The following is a 14198-nucleotide window of genomic DNA, read 5'->3' as shown; positions in this document are numbered from 1 at the left end:
AGTGGTTTACCACATTCACCCCTTGTTTAGATTTGAGTCCGGCGGGGTGAAGTGTACTACCAGTTCTGGTATGTCAGTCTGTCCGGAGGCCTCGTAAGCCTTTCTGATCGTCGCAGCGGCGGTGTTGCATTATCCGGTGTTAATGCTGGTGTCTGCGTGGTCGGCGAAGGCTCGTGGGGTTCCGGCATGCCGTCTACCTCGGGTGGCATTGGGGGGGTGGTGGGGGGGGGGGGTAATGGTGGTGTCTCAGGAGTGCCCGAGGGTGCGAGGTCTCGTAAGGAGACTGTGTCCTCCCGCCCGTCTGGGTATGCCACATAGGCGTACTGGGGGTTGGCGTGCAGGAGGTTCACCCTCTCGACCAGGGAGTCCGTTTTATGGGCCCTCACATGCTTTCGCAGCAGGACGGGCCCCGGAGAGGTCAGCCAGGTTGGTAGCGTGGTTCCTGTAGTCGACTTCCTGGGGAAAACAAACACGGCCGGACCGTGAGGGAGTAGTGGCTCACCGTGTCTGGGTGGATGAAACTCTCCGTGCTTCCGCTGTTGAACAGGCAGGTCGTGGCGTGGCCATTTACTTTGATGTCCATCATGGACTTGGACAGGTGGTGCGGGCGGGCTTGGTCCAGTGTGACGGAGGCTAGTGTATAGCTGAGCGAGTTGCTGTCATCTGCGGGTGAGGCGGTGGTCGGGTCTGGAGGCACGGTGGCGGTCGAGCGTGGTGGGTAAAATGGCGGCGCCCACGAGGTTGGACAAAATGGCGGAGAAGATGGCTGCCCCCACAACTCACATGAGGCACTGCTGGTGTCGGTTGCCTGGATCAAAGATGGCCACCCCCATGGCTCACATGTGGGGATGCTGGCCTCTGTGGCCTTGATGGAAGATGGCCGCCCCCACAGCTCACATGAGGCACTGCTGGCCTCTGTTGATCTCCCTCTGCAGGCCTTTGCAAAGTGGCCTTTCTTCAGGCAGCTCAAGCAGGTCGCGTTTCTGGCTGGGCAGCGCGCCCTCGGGTGTTTCGCCTGGCCGCAGAAGAAGCAGCCGGCGGCCCAATCACAGGGGTCCGATGTCGCAGCCGGTACCGGGGGTGGCGGTCCCGATCGGGTCCGGGACGCCGACGCTGAGGTAGGTCCCAGGGGGGGTGCTGCGGGAAGTATTGCGGTCGGGGTCAGTCCCGGGTCCCAGGGTCACAAATTACAGTACCTGGAATATGCCTCGAGGTCCCGATGGGCCACTTCTAGGGAGCAAGCGAGGGCTGCAGCTTTGTCCAGGTCGTGGTCCTTTGCTTCAAGCAGTCTTTGCCGTGAGTAGTCGGACCGCAGGCCTTTCACGAAGGCATCGCGGACATTGTCTTCAGTATTTTCTGCCGCCGTTACCACTTTAAAGTTACAGTCCCTGCCGAGTGCTTGTAGCGCCTGTAAAAATTCATCTACAGACTCTCCTGGTTGTTGCGGGCGGGATCTTAGGAGGTGTCTGGCATACATGGAATTTACCGGGCTCTGGTACTGTCATTTCAGCCGGTTGATGGCGTCCTCGTATGTTTTAAGGTCCCGGATGAGTGCGAATACTTTAGGGCTCACTTGGGCAGTCAGAACTCTTAGCTTGGATTTCTGAGGCACGCCGGATTCTCCCAGGTAGGACTCGAAACAGCTCAGCCAGTGTTCGAAGTCGAGGGCTGAGTTTGTTGCCTGTGGGTTTATCGGCCCGTTATTTAGCCTGCTATTTAGCCAATAAAATTGATATACCTATCAATTTATCCAATGAAAAGCGACGAGTTAAGAAAGTAACTATAGGTTTTTATTGGCTAAATAACAGAGCCCACCCTCGTGGGTGATCGGATCCAACAAGGAGGAATACCAGCCAGTCGACCACCTTTATACCTGGGCAGGTAGGTGGAGCCGTGGGCGGAGTCAGCAGTGGTCAGCCCAGGTATAACAGCGTGACAAGAGGCGACCTCGTATAGTGATACAACAGTGTGAACAGTGATAACCATAGAGTAACGATATAACAGTGATAACTATAGTGTAACGATAGTGAACGATAAAAGTGGTTTACCACAGTTACTTTGATTTACTTTTTAGTTGGCTTTTGTTGCTTTCAGTTTGGCATAATCTTTTTGCCATTTTGCACTTAATCTCCAATATTGAACTGTTTTAATTTCTTATTTCACCTCCTACCATTGAAGGTATCAAAATATGCCATTTAATGAGTTCAGAACTAGTCTGAGCAGAGGCTGTGGGAATCTGATTGGCTGCATCGTGTGATGTGAGAAATTAGTGGGCCACGGGTTGAAGGCCAAACTGGAAATTCTCAACTCAAACACCCTATTCTGAAAGGATGGATATTTCTCTGTGAATTCCTCTTGCCCTCAGATGGCTTAGGTGGGAGGATGAGTTGCAGAGGAATGATCAAATGATGTTCTGCCCACATCTGAGGTGGTAGCACTGCCATGCAAGCAGTGGTGTCACTCGCCTATGTCAGAGGATTGTGGGTTCAAGTCCCACTCCAGAGACTTGAGCACATAATTTAGGCTGACACATCAGTGCAGTACTGAGGGAGTGCTACACACTGTCAGAGGTGCCGTTTTTCAGATGAGACGTTAAACTGAGGCCCTGTCTACCTTCACAGGTGTACGGAAAAGATCTCATGGCACTATTTGAAGAAGAGCAGTGGTGTTCTGGCCAACTTTTATCCCTCAACCAACACCAAAAACAGATGATCCGGTCATTTATTTCATTGCTGTTTGTGGGAGCTTGCTGTGCGCAAATTGTCTGCTGCGTTTCCTACATTACAACAGTGACTACTTCATTGGCTGTAAAGCACTTTGGGACATCTTGAGGTTGTGAAAGGCGCTATAGAAATGCAAGTCTTTTTATCACAAGAGAGGCTACTGCAGGTTGGGATTGGGCCTTGATGTGCCATTTTGTTACACAGCATAAAAGTAGTCTAGAGATGTTACAAACTGAAGGAGCATACGCAAAATAAAAGACATGTACAACCTGCAGCCAACCTAGGTGAAATTATGCATTAGATCATTTTAAAATGACCTGTGATGTTATGACTTTAGAATATGTAAATCTGGCAAGATTTTAAACTGTATGTTGAAGGAGTGCCCTACTGAGCTTTGGGCATGCATGAGATGCAATGAAGGAGTTGTAGGTTTGTGTGAGGGTTTGGCATGGGTGAACAGTAAATGTGGAAGAGATTGACAGGCAACACTTTATGGTATGCAATCTTGGGCCAGCGATACAATACATAATATAGTTCGATAACCTTACCTTAGCCACATTCCCTAAAATGTGCCCTCTTATGAATCTCAGTTATGTTCTCATAGCCTCGTAAAATATGTCTGTGTGAATGTGCATGTAAATATACAGTACAACAGTCTTGTATAAAACGTGTGTAAATGTACACCTATATGCACAATAGCCTTAAATAATATGTAGGAGGGAAAGGGAGAAAAGTGGCAAAAAAAATGGTGTGAAACAAAGCCCAAAAAAGGAAAATATGTGGCCTCAGCTCTGCACCTTCTTGTGGTGGCACAATGGAATCCAGGATCGCAACAAATAAACTTCTCTCCTTTTGCCAGTTTACCCTTACCAAGCCAATCTGACTGAGGATGAAACTCATCACCTAAGAGAAGCCTGACTGGGAATGTACATCAAGACTGGAATTTGGACTCAGTTCACATCATTGAGATTCTAGTGCTTTTGAAATGTGGCTAGATTGCTGTGTGTTATTGTTTGTTTTGTTTTAAACTAGAATTGCAATGAAATGGAGTTTTTCCCAGCATTTAAAATAAATATTGATATTGTCCCAAAACTGCAACTTTACAGACTATACTGTGCACAGAAACAAGTGAGTTACACGATCAATGGGCTTATGTGAGTACATAAATCACAGAGCATAGCTTGAGACTTTACTAGGACCTGGAGACTAATATAATGGCATTGAACTCACGAGTTGACATTTACTATTTCATATGTCACTGAAAAAGACCATGGCCAGAATTTTCCCAGTCGCGAGGTTTGGGAGCGGGTCAGCAGTAAAAATCGTCGAAATTGCCAACACGTCGGGAACCCGCCGTCATCCCGCCAACTTCTGCATTTAACTCCAGCGCGTTTCCCAGCGTGCCACGGACCCGATCGGCAGAGGAGGGCGACCTCATTGAAGTACTTAAATGCTTGTTGAGAGACCCATAAGAGGCTTTTTAACAGCAGGTTTTGGCTTTAACTTCTTGAACATGGGATTCACGCACGTCGGGAACCTCACTTATGAAGGGGAGGCAGAAGCTCAGTGGCCATTGTGTGAGTCCATTAATTGACAGCTGGGAAAAACACATAAATGCTGCTTCCTTGGCTAATGGAAAAGGCTCTTACTGATTCCATTTTGTGCAGAGATTTAGCTGTCAGCAGTTTGCAGGTCATGTCTGCAACCTCGGAAGCCATGCTCACCACACTGCTACGCACTGTCAGATCATTGAAGGATTGGGCCTCTGATCTCCACTTTACCTGCCATCTATTACATCAGCATGAGTACCACTTATGCTGTCTCATCATGGACCTCAGAATCGGACCAAGATGAGCCCCAGCACTAGCAACACCAGCAACAGCAACCACAACAGTAGCCTTCTCCTCAACGACCTGATGCTCCACAGAAGAGAGGGGGTCAGCACAGGGCTGCACCACGCCGGAGGTGATACCCCCAACACAGGGTAGACAGGCAGAGGATAAGCATCCTGGACATAACTAAGCAGCAGTGCTTCAGGAGGCTCAGGCCATCTAGCCAGGTCATGGCAGACATTTGTAGCTTGGTGGAACAAGACCTGCTGCCCAGCGTACCTGGTGGACACGCCTTACCAGTGACTCTCAAAGTCACCACCGCCCTCAACTTCTTCACCTTAGGCTCCTTCCAGGGATCTGCAGCAGACATTTGCAGGATTTCAAATTGGGCAGGGCTGCCCTGAGGATGAGTTCATTGAGTGTATTAGGGATGGGTTTCTTGACCAGTATGTAACTGAACCGACCAGGGGGCAAGCAACCTTAGATCTGGTCCTGTGTAACGAGACAGGATTAATTAAAAATGTCCTAGTAAAGGATCCCCTTGGAATGAGTGACCATAACATGGTTGAATTCCATATTCAATTAGAGGGTGAGAAGGTTGGATCTCAAATAAGCGTACTAAGCTTGAATAAAGGAGACTATGAAGGTATGAGAGCGGAATTGAGTAGAGTGGATTGGGAAAATAGATTAAAGGGTAAGACGATACATGATCAGTGGTGTACATTTAAGAAGTTATTTTACAACTTCCAAAAAATATATATTCCACTGAGAAGAAAAGGGTGTAAAAGAAAAGACAGCCATCCGTGGCTAAGTAAAGAAATTAAGGATAGTATTCGACTAAAAACAAGGGCATATAAGGTAGCCAAATCTAGTGGGAGGATAGAGGATTGGGAAAACTTTAAAAGACAGCAAAAAATAACAAAAAGATTGATTAAGAAAGGGAAGATAGATTATGAAAGTAAATTAGCAAAAAATATAAAAACAGATAGTAAGAGTTTTTATAGTTATATAAAAAGAAAAAGGGTGGCTAAAGTAAATGTTGGTCCCTTAGAGGATGAGACCGGGAAATTAATGGTGGGAAATATGGAGATGGCAAAAACACTGAATGAATATTTTGTATCAGTCTTTACAGTAGAGGACACTAAGAATATCCCAACACTGGACAAACAGGGGGCTATAGGGGGGGAGGAGCTAAACATGATCAAAATCACTAAGGAAGTGGTACTCGGTAAAATAATGGGACTCAAGGCGGATAAATCACCTGGACCTGATGGCTTACATCCTAGGGTCTTGAGGGAAGTGACGGTAGGGATTGTGGATGCATTGGTAATAATTTTCCAAAACTCCCTGGACTCAGCAAAGGTCCCGGCAGACTGGAAAACTGCTAATGTAACACCCTTATTTAAAAAGGGCAGTAGACAGAAGGCTGGAAACTATAGACCGGTTAGCCTAACATCTGTGGTAGGTAAAATTTTGGAGTCCATTATTAAGGAGACCGTAACAGGACATTTGGATAAACATAATTTAATAGGACAAAGTCAGCATGGTTTTATGAAGGGGAAGTCATGTTTGCCAATTTGCTGGAGTTCTTTGAGGAAGTAACATATAGGGTGGATAAAGGGGAACCAGTGGACGTAGTGTATTTAGACTTCCAAAAGGCATTTGACAAGGTGCCATACAAAAGATTATTGCTTAAGATAAAAAATCACGGGATTGGGGGTAATATTCTGGCATGGATAGAGGATTGGCTATCTAACAGAAGGCAGAGAGTTGGGATAAATGGTTCATTCTCAGACTGGCAATCAGTAACTAGTGGTGTTCCGCAGGGGTCAGTGCTGGGTCCCCAACTCTTTACAATCTATATTAACGATTTGGAGGAGGGGACCGAGTGTAACATATCAAAGTTTGCAGATGATACTAAGATGGGAGAGAAAGTAGTGAGTGAGGAGGACATAAAAAACCTGCAAGGGGACATAGACAGGCTAAGTAAGTGGGCAGAGATTTGGCAGATGGAATACAATACTGGAAAGTGTGAGGTTATGCACTTTGGCAGGAAAAATCGTAGAGCAAGTTATTATCTTAATGGCAAGAAACTGGAAAGTGCTAAAGTACAAAGGGATCTGGGGGTCCTGGTGCACGAAACTCAAAAGGTTAGTATGCAGGTGCAGCAAGTGATTAAGAAGGCCAATGGAATGTTGGCTTTCATTGCTAGGGGGATAGAATATAAAAATAGGGAGGTATTGCTTCAGTTGTACAAGGTATTGGTGAGACCGCACCTGGAATACTGCATACAGTTTTGGTGTCCATACTTAAGAAAAGACATACTTGCTCTCGAGTCAGCACAAAGAAGGTTCACTCGGTTAATCCCGGGGATGAGGGGATGGACATATGAGGAGAGGTTGAGTAGATTGGGACTCTACTCATTGGAGTTCAGAAGAATGAGAGGCGATCTTATTGAAACATATAAGATTGTGACGGGGTTGGATCGGGTGGATGCGGGGAGGATGTTCCCGATGATGGGTGAAACTAGAACTAGGGGGCATAGTCTTAGAATAAGGGGCTGCTCTTTCAAAACTGAGATGAGGAGGAACTACTTCACTCAGAGGGTGGTAGGTCCATGGAATATGCTGCCCCAAAAAGCTGTAGAAGCTACATCATTACATAAATTTAAAACAGAAATAGACAGTTTCCTAGCAGTAAAGAGAATTAAGGGTTACGGGGAGCGGGCAGGAATTTGGACATGAGTCTAGGTTTGGATCGGTCATGGCCCTGTGGGTAGCGGAGCGGGCCCAGGGGCCGTGTAGCCTGATCCTGCTCCTATTTCATGTGTCTAATTCTGTTAGATTCAGGAGATGGTTCTGTGATAGTAGACTGGCGGTTAGGATCATATCAGCCATGATCTTATTGAATGGCGGAGCAGGCTCGAGGGGCCGATTGGCCTACTCCTGCTCCTATTTCTTATGTTCTTATGTTCACAGTTGGCCACCCACAGATGCATCACCCATGTGATCGATGCCATGTTTGACAACTCAGCCAATTATGTAAACTTTGCCACTGATAAAGCGAGTGTTATTGAGTGGGCACTCAACTTTGCAGCTCTGACTGGCTTCCCACAGGTGCAGGACATCATTGACTGCACACATGTGGCCATCAAGGCACCCCACATCACCCATGAGCATGAACTATAAGGGCTTCCGCTCCCTCAACGTACAGCTCGTCTGCAACCAGAAAAAGATGATCATGCATGTGTGCACCAGATTCCCTGGCAGCTGTCATGACTCTTTCGTGCTGCGCCAGTCCACCCTCCCTCAGCTCTTCGCACCTCCAAACAGACTTACCAGCTGGCTGCTTGGAGTCAAGGGCTATCCACTGAAGACGTGAAGGGTAATACAGTGATCATGGGGGACTTTAATCTACATATAGACTGGGCAAACCAAATTTGCAGTAATAGTGTGGAAGACGAATTCATGGAATGTATGCAAGATAGTTTTCTAGATCAGTATGTTGAGGAACCAACTGGGGAACAGGCTATTTTAGATCTAGTATTGTGTAACGAGAAAGGGTTAATTAATAACTTGCAGTAAAGGGGCCTTTAGGGAAGAGTGACCATAATATGATAGAATTTTATATTGAGTTTGAAAGTGACTTAGTTAAATCCGAAACTCGGGTCTTAAATCTAAACAAAGCAGACTACGTAGGTGTGAGGGGCGAATTGGCTATGGTAGATTGGGAAACTACATTAAAAAGGTATGACAGTGGATGAGCAATGGTTAGCATTTAAAGAATTAATACATAATTTACAACAAATATACAATCCTTTAAGGCACAAAAACCCTTCAGGAAAAGTGGTCCAACCATGGCTAACAAGAGAAGTTAAAGGTCGTATTATATCAAAAGAAGAGTCTTATAATGCTGCCAAAAAGAATAGTAAGCCTGAGGATTGGGAGGATTTTAGAATTCAACAAAGGAAGACCAAGAAATTGATAAAGAAAGGGAAAATAGAATATGAGAGTAAACTAGCGAGAGACATAAAAACCGACTGTAAAAGCTTCTATAGGTATGTAAAAAGGAAAAGATTAGCGAGACAGGAGAAATTATAATGGGGAATAAGGAAATGGCAGAGAAATTAAACAAATACTTCGGGCTGGATTTTGTCAGTGTGGGCGGGCTGGGGCGTGTCAGGTGGAAATCGTGTCAGGACTCCGACTCCTAAGTGATGTGTTGAAAAAGTGGGACTTTCCCCTAATTGGGCAATTGATTTCCTGCGTGTGGGAACCACTGGCCCAATGAGTCTTTTCATACAGAAAATCGCCTCCGATGACGTCATCAGTGCTGTGGGATTGAAGGCCTGCAAGCAGCCTTGATTCTTCTGGAGACTGCAAAGGCTCTGCAATTTATATGAAGGAGTTGAATTGTGGAAAATGTCTGAAATTGACTGAAGGCTGGAGGGCCACCTCCGATTCTCTGCCACGCCCAATTGTTGTGGGCTCCTTTCTTCTGCAAGGAGGGAAAGAAGAGCACTTTGAGTGTGAGCGATGGAATGAGTGTAAGAAATGGATGGGTTACATCTGTAGAGGGTAGAGTGGCGTGAAATTGCCAAATGGCCTCCTTCAGTGGTGTTACTTGCTATGATTGCATTAGGATGAGGGTGAGTGTCAGTGGTGGTTAGTCAGATGGGAATGTGAGTAGGTACATAGAAAGGGATGGGTGGACCTGCAAGGTAGATTGGTGTGAGGAATGATGTGCAGGATTAGGCTTGGGAAGGCAGAGTGATGGGGTTGTGACAGGCACATCAGGATATAGGTGAGTGTGGCATTGCACTCACCTTTCCTGACCTCATGAGATTATTGAATCTTTTCCGACACTGGATCCACATCCTATTGACAACACCCCTGCTACTGACCTCCTCTGCGATCTCCAGCCATGCCCTTTTTGTGTTTTTGGGTGGTTGTTTTCATCGATCGCCAGGGAGGAGGACCTCCCTGCGTGCTCTTACTGCCTGCACCAGAACTTCCAGAGAGGCATTGGTAAATCTTGGCACTGCCCTCCACCCTGTCTCCATGACCCAGTTTCAACAGTTTTATTGCGTCATTGAGGCCTCTGGAAACCACTTTATGCACTCCTACATCAACCTTCAAATGAGATGTGTGCAAAGCTGCTTTAAATATCCGCGCTGGAAACAAGTCATCGGTGACGTCATCAGACCCGCTCCATTTAATTGGGCCGGGAAACACACATGACTGTTTTAATTGGGGCCATTAAGTTAAATGCGCAGTGCAGAATGTGCTGTTCTCATCTTCAGGTTCCTGGCCCACTATGCAGCCCGCATGCACGCAATCCGACTCCAAGGTAAATATTCCGGGCCAGGTGACTGAAATTCTAATAACTGGGGGAGGGGGGAAATTTGTGATGCAACGTCTGCGGGGTGGAATTTTGGCAGAAACCAGGCTTCATCAGAAATGCCAGCACATTTGGGGATGGACAACAACGCAACAAGTAGCAGCTGATTGACATCTGCAGCAGATTCCCAGATGAGAGGCAGCGAGGGGCCAGTCGGGACTTCCACCTTCACGGGAGCACAGATGGCAGTTCTGGATGCAGCTGGGGCAGCTTGGAGCGCAGTATTGATCGTGGTTTCCAGACCATGGCTACTGCTGTGTCTCAAAGCTGGAAAGACCTGACAGCTGCCAACAGGCTCACTGTCCAACTGATGAGTGTGGATGCAGATCCAGGGCCCAGGGGAATGGCGAAGGCCGGACTCCTTGTGCCTGATACCGTCATCTCTCAGGACAGCAGCACATGCCAGAACTCCGGTTGTCCCCTTCAGTGTACTATGTCTGTGTATGGTGTTGGGCGAGACCAGGCTGCCCAGGAATAACTCCAGGGATGCACCAGCAGTGGCTCCCTCTCAGGTGCCATCTGCCATGAGCCAAGGGCCACCGCGGTCTCATGACGTTTTTGTACAGCACGAGGAGCCAGCCACCTCTCACGCTATAGGCCCTGAGTGAACATTTAGATGCAGCAGAAGAATAGGAGCTCGGAAGGCATGGTTAGGCATACAGGGAAGCACGGTGCTGAAAAAGATATAGGGCTAAAAATTCGATTGCACCAAAAAGCTGCCAGTGCCACTGTGGGCCGATATTAATGGCCGCCTGAATTACTTGCGCAGACAGCACTGATATTTTGGTGCTGTCTGCCATTTAACATTAGCGCAACACTAAACTTCCCATGTAAGGCTGGTTTTCGGGTGCTACTCACACCAGGAGGCCCAATGTAGTGTGGCCATAGCGTCATTGCAGCAAGAGCAGCCTTCTCGTAAGCAAGCCTGTCATTTCAGAATGCAGTGTCGGTCCCTTAAAGGGGAACTGCCTTCTAAAATTAAAAAATAAAAATAATTTAAAAATCGGCAGTTTTCACACACCCAAGAAATACAGCCTGCCCAGCCAGTAGTTGACCAAGAAGAGGGAGAGGAGAGTGAAGAAGAAGAAACAACACCGTCACTCAATTTCACACTCCCAGCCACCAGCTCCTCAAGGTCGACTTGCAAGGCCACTTGCAGTGTCCCCCATTGAAACTCAGCAGCCTTCCACCATCCATGCTGCAACCACTGGGGTAGCACTGCATGACATCAGTAGGATAGGCAAAGACACACACAAGACAGTCACTAAGGGAATGTATAAGGGTGATTAGTTGATTTCTTGATGTCATATTGGATGGATAGATGTATAAAGTTGGATTGGAAAGTTTGCTTTGTGCTGGCTTTTATTTCAGCCTCTGAGAGGACTGAAAATGCTGGAAATACTCATCAGGTCAGGCAGCATCTCGACCTGAAGCGTGAACTCTTGTTTCTCCATGGATGCTGCCTGCCCTGAGTATTTCCAGCATTTTCTGTCTTCTCAGAGTCCTTGCTTTACCATCCAAGGTCTTGCAAGCATTCAGCAGCATTCCCTGCACACTTTAAAAACTTGTAACATGTATTGCACCAAGCCACTATTTCAATAAAATATTAAAAATCCAGTTCAAAAGCTTAAATGAAAACTTACCTGAAAGATGTGTATGTTCCTTTAAGTAGCACTGATAGCATCTCTGTAGGTCTGCTGTACACTCGCTTTTCTGAGTGAGCTTAGGACCCAGCGTTAAACTCAGTGCAAAGTCCAAGTTCACAGAGTGTGGCATCAAGTTGGCGTTGCTCGATGATTGACGTCACACTCTGCAGATTTGCATGTCTGGGGCCAGCGCTACTAATGACAGCGCTATGGCCCTCAACAAAATGGCGCCCGCCGAGTCCCACGCCAGAGGCAGGCGGAAATGAGGCGGCCACCATTACTTTTTCATGAAGCAGTAAGTACCCGAATTTCTAGCCCATGAAGTCTTATAGATGGAAACAATATTATTTAATAAATGTTTTGTTTGGAATACACTATGCAGTTATCCTGTGCTTTGTTACTTATGGTTATGACAATCTTTATGACAATCTTTCAGGAAAGGGAGCACTCATTTTGTGTGGACAACTTCACTCAGGTGATGCTTCGTGACAAAGTTCTGTTGAGTCAAAGAGGTCTGTCATCTGGTAGTGTGGGTAGAAGAATTTATTGGTGAGGTGATGCCACTGCAGTCAATAAGTCAATGAAGATTCCCTGCAGAATCTTCCCTCTGGTGCTGCTTGCAGTGGCAAGTGATGGCACGGCTTGGTTTGCATCACAGGTGAGCTGGACGTCCTGGGAATGGCACTCCTTCCCATTCACATATATCAGAAGCTGCTCGTTTGTACCTTCAGTGCCACATGCATGCTTTTGTGGCACCCTGGGGAATCAAGCTTTCCTGTAGAAGTCCCTGGCTCTATGCCTCTGCTGCCTGTGGGTCACATGGAGGAATCGGCTGCTCTGCAAAAGAGAGCCTCCATTACCTGCTGATTACAAGCCTTAACAGCTGCATGGCTAATGTTACACAGATGCCCTGTGGCAGCCTGGAAGGGTTCATAGTCATAAAAGTTGAAGGCTCTTGCCACTTTAATTGACACAGACGGACCAGTTGTAGCAGTGGAGCAAGTCTGCAGATCTCCATGATGAAGTTGGCAGAAATGCCCAATGGTACCTTGGAGAGCCACAGCTGTCGGATACATAGCTCCTCAGAGAGGTCTGCGTAGCACTGGTGCACACGTTGGGTTGGGTCATTACTGGTGGGCTTCTGTTCTCTGCCATGCTGCCTGATTCTCCTGGCCTGGAAACGCTGCTACTGCAGCTTCTCCTGTATTGTGATGGCAGTGAGTGATGTTTCCACGGGGAAAGCCATCCTTTGCCCAAAGTTGATCAGAGTGTGGGTTTGGGGGTGAGGGAAGTCAGGAGTCCCAAAAGAAAGTCTCTGGGAAGAGTGGAAAGCATTACAGTAAAATGAAGTGATTAGAAAAATGTGAAGGAAAGAAGGGGATAGCAAAAGTTCCTTGCAATCTGTAAGTGAAGTTGGTGCCCTCTTCTATAAGAGCAGTTAGACTCACTTTTTGGAGGGTGTAAAGTTACACTGATTCTAGGAGCGACATGTATCCAGAAAACTTCTGTGTACTTGAACAGTGCAGCTAAGCAAATGAGCTCGGAGGGACTTTGACAGGCATAAGATTTTCATAATTAAAAAGATTGAGGACATTTGCATTGAGTGCAATAATGCTGCATAAGTGGCATAATGCACTAATGCACAAATTTCCTCAATCTTTTCAGTGCAATAATGGTGTAACAATGTCATAAGTGCTGAAAACAATGATGAAGTTCAGGGCCAGTGTATCTTTCCTCATCCTAATTTGAATTCATTTAAAAAAAAAGATTTGAATTTTGAAGCAAACAGAAAGCCTGTATCAGCTGTGTTTTGTTGACAGAAACTATAAACATCATAATTACTGATAGTTGAGGTAAGAAAAAACACACAGGGAGGCAGACAATATTGGCCTCGATTTTCATTGAGCCGTGGAGTCGGGCTTGGAGGCAGGCGGGGTGTTAAAATCGCAGAAACTGGCAGGCGGGACCCCCCCCCCCCCCAAACACCCCCCACACCTGGTTCCGACTCCGAGCAATTTTAACTCAGGCGTGTCTGATGGTCCTGACTCCGTCCCACATCCAACAGGCGGGACTGGTCTTTAAGCCCCTTAATTACCACTAAATGGCCTCTATAATCCTATTTTAACAGGCCCTTGCAACTTTAACCCTTTTCCCACGTAAAACATGCCTGGTGGGAAGCACGAATGTGAAACTTGGCGGGAGCACTATTGGATTGCTGACTATCAACTGCAGGTCAACTATTAAAGAGATTTTATCAGCCATGATTTGCAGGTAGCAGGACTTCGTGGTCTCAGGTCTGGGGCAACTTTTACAAGGCTTAACCACACCTGTGGAAGGTTGGAGCCTCACACGCATCTCCAGTGTGACCTCCTGGGAAACCCCTCTCACCACCTTCACTCAGCGCTTCCTCAATGGAGGCATATACCAGAAGCATGGGAGCCATTTATTTCCTTCCCTTCTGGGCATTAGATGGGCTCGAACACCAGCCACAGCACCAGCAGAACCAGGAACAACAGCAGCAGCAACAGGAGCGCCAGGCTGCTGCTCACCCACCTGAAGCTGCACAGGCCAGAAGGGGCCAGCGCTTGGAAGTGGCT

Source organism: Somniosus microcephalus, chromosome 3, assembly GCF_052327205.1.
Source record: "Somniosus microcephalus isolate GS21.2 chromosome 3, FLI_Smic_1.0, whole genome shotgun sequence".
Classification (NCBI taxonomy): domain Eukaryota; kingdom Metazoa; phylum Chordata; class Chondrichthyes; order Squaliformes; family Somniosidae; genus Somniosus; species Somniosus microcephalus.
This window is presented reverse-complemented; position numbering follows the sequence as displayed.